The following is a 3,232-nucleotide window of genomic DNA, read 5'->3' on the forward strand; positions in this document are numbered from 1 at the left end:
CTAAAGGCCTAAAGAACACATTTACATGCATAGTTACACGTTTTTTTTATAAATTAAAGACTTTTGATGCAATTTCATGGATATATTGTTTTATTATGTAATTTGGATACACAAATTTTTTGTATTTATTTATATGAAATTTAGGTTTTATTTTTATGTCCAACAATGCAAATGAAATCATGGGGTTTGTTTAGTTTATTTAGGGTTATTACCGTCTTCATTTATTTTTAAATTTTCAAATGAAATCATGCGGTTTGTTTAGTTTATTTAGGGATATTACCATCCTTATCTATTTTTAATTTTTTATTATTCTTTTCATAGCTAGTGTTAAATCCATCTCTTGAGATTGGCCCAACATTCAGAATACCTTCATTCGGCCTTCCTAAGGAGCGTAAGAGCTCGCTTATAGAGAACTGTCCTCTTTCTATAGTTTTATAATTTAATTAGCTCAACAGTCTAAATGAATCATTCTGCATTATCTCATGATAGACAGTTAGAATTTTCTTTTGCTAGGGGTTTCCTTGCTTAGTGCTTGTCTGACTACCTCCCCCGAAAAGCCAGTCTCTTTTGCCCATACTAAGGACGATAATGAATGAAATAAAAATAACAAAAAAGCCTCCCTTTGAAACTCCAACCAATGTAGCCTGTTAAGTGCTTTTCTGGAGTGTGGTGAGTGTTTTCTCATGTATTTCGAGAAACCTTCTCATACCATTTGGAATTAGGTTCAACAATCCAGAAGATCACTCTTATAAAATGAAATATTAAGCATGTTGAACACAATTAATTATGTCTCATTCATTATTATTTATATTTTAATGGAAAAAATATCCATTTTGACATAAAATCATATAATTTAAGCTGTCGAGTTTAAATAACACCCAATCATGCATCAAAAGTAAATAATCATCGTTAAAAATACAGTTGTGCTTCTGAAAGCTATTCCTAATACGTATTGCACCTTTCAAGTAATTTAAGTTGTCGGACTTAAATAATATTTTATGTAAACCAATCATGCGTCAAAGGTAAATAATCATCTACAGTTTTGTTTTTGAAAGTTATTCCTAATCCATATTGCACCTTTCCAGTAAAAGTTGTTTTATATTAACTTTAGCATTTGGATGTGCTATTCTGCTAACTGACAAGACTAGGATGTAATACAAAAAGGAAAACTTCAAATGGGGTGCATAATGTCTTAGCAGCTCCAAGTTCACCTTTTGTTCGTGTTTTCACTTCTTTCTCAACTTCCTACATAAAAACAAATTCTTATTAAACATAAACACAAAATTTCCAGAAAACTTGAATTTAAGAAAACAATAAAGGAAGGCATAGAATACCCATGTACGATTCTAATTAAAAAAAGCTAAAAATACATTATAGTTATAAAAATAATTATTGTCTTTTTTTTATAACTAATAATTTATTGCGGTGTTCGACAACTAACAAAACACAAGCTCACAAGTTTGTTAATAAGTAATACAAAAACCCAAATCCTTTTTCTCTCATTCATTGTGATACATGGTACCATGTTCTACACCTAACATCTTGAGAGCACAATAGTTTGTCCTTCCTACAAGCCTAAAGTGATATAAATACTATCTTTCTCACATTTTTAACATGTTCAAAATTTAATTTGGTATTATATGTCAAAATTAATAACAAATTTTATCTCCTCATACTCTTAACAACAGAGATGATAAATTAGTAATATTGTGTACACACACCCCAAAAAAATGTAGTTCACAAAAAAACCAACACTTTCTATCACAAAAGCTCTCATTATTCAAAAGAAAGTTCCAAAATAATATCAAGAGGAAGATATTTTATTAGTAGCTTACATTATGAATCGGTTATCTACAAGCTCATGGGGTTTAAAAGTCTTACAAAAAGTCTCAACCAAAGTATGACTAGTCTTGCCACAAAAAATACAGTCAAAGTATTGCTCAGTGACCCCTCAGTACACATTAGGATAACAGAGCTAGAATGCATGTGGTAACAATTCTAACTGTTACACCAAAAAATGCTCACCACATACAAACTTGAATGTTAAAGACATAAAGGAAAACAAATAACCACAAAACCAATATTATAGAATTCATCACAAAAAAACCAGTTAAAAACTGCACTGTTAAAAATTGATACATACCTCTTCATCACACCAAGGAGCAAGGATCATCTTTTTGTCATTGAGGGCAGCAATGAATTCATCCCATGTTTGCACAAGTTTAATGCTGGCATCTCGTTTTTGTTTGGCAGTATTAAAAAGGTCTTCCTGAATGCTTATTAACACTTCCTTTATCTTTTCAACCAAATTGACCACCGGTATATCCACTTTCACGCCATTGTCACGACGGACAACACGTACCTACAAAAATTAGCTTTAAATCATATAAATGAAGAGTTAAGATAAAAGTATTATTATTCTCGATACATAAGAAAACGTGAATTTCAATTAAAGCATGCTACTGAAGTAACTGCAATTTCAAGAACAGCCAATGGCATGTTGAGACAATGATGCAGTGCCTCCATCCTAGTATAATTCTTAATCATATAATTCCTATAACTAAGAAAGCCATTTTCCCTGAAATCAATTTTTGTTTTACTCCTCAAACAACAAAATTAGCTGATTAAATGTGAGCTCATACATTTGCCAGGAATAATTGGACATACGTACAAGTATGCACAATTAAACATGCATGTAATTTAGCAAATAGAACCATAAATCACAACAAACCATAAATCACAACATCTACCATAAATCACAACATCTTGAAAACCATATATATGCAACCTTTTTGTGCATGTGAAAATCACAAGCAATGGAAAGAATATTTTAGACTGCTTAAATTAAGCTGTATGTATTTTATTTTATTTAAATGAGGAAATTTTTGTTAAATTCTTTTAGGTGGATACAGAAACCAATACATTTTTTTACTTGTTGGTTTGAAAGACCATTGGTTGTGATTTACAGCACCCATACATACATTTTTAGGCATAATATAGGGGCTCAATACTCCTGTAGATGCCCCCCTAATCAAGAAAAATACAGAGAAGCTGTTGAAATTTACAATAAATCAATTTGCTAGAAATTTATAGCAACTACAATCAAAATGATCTTTTGGATATAATAATGCAGTGAATTAAATATAAACCGCAAGCTAAGAGCTAAAATGGAAAATTTGGATGCAATTTATGTCACACTATAAAGAACCAAAAGTCTTATCCGTGATAGGGT

The sequence above is a fragment of the Phalaenopsis equestris genome, unplaced genomic scaffold (assembly GCF_001263595.1).
Source record: "Phalaenopsis equestris unplaced genomic scaffold, ASM126359v1 Scaffold000105, whole genome shotgun sequence".
Lineage (NCBI taxonomy): Eukaryota > Viridiplantae > Streptophyta > Magnoliopsida > Asparagales > Orchidaceae > Phalaenopsis > Phalaenopsis equestris.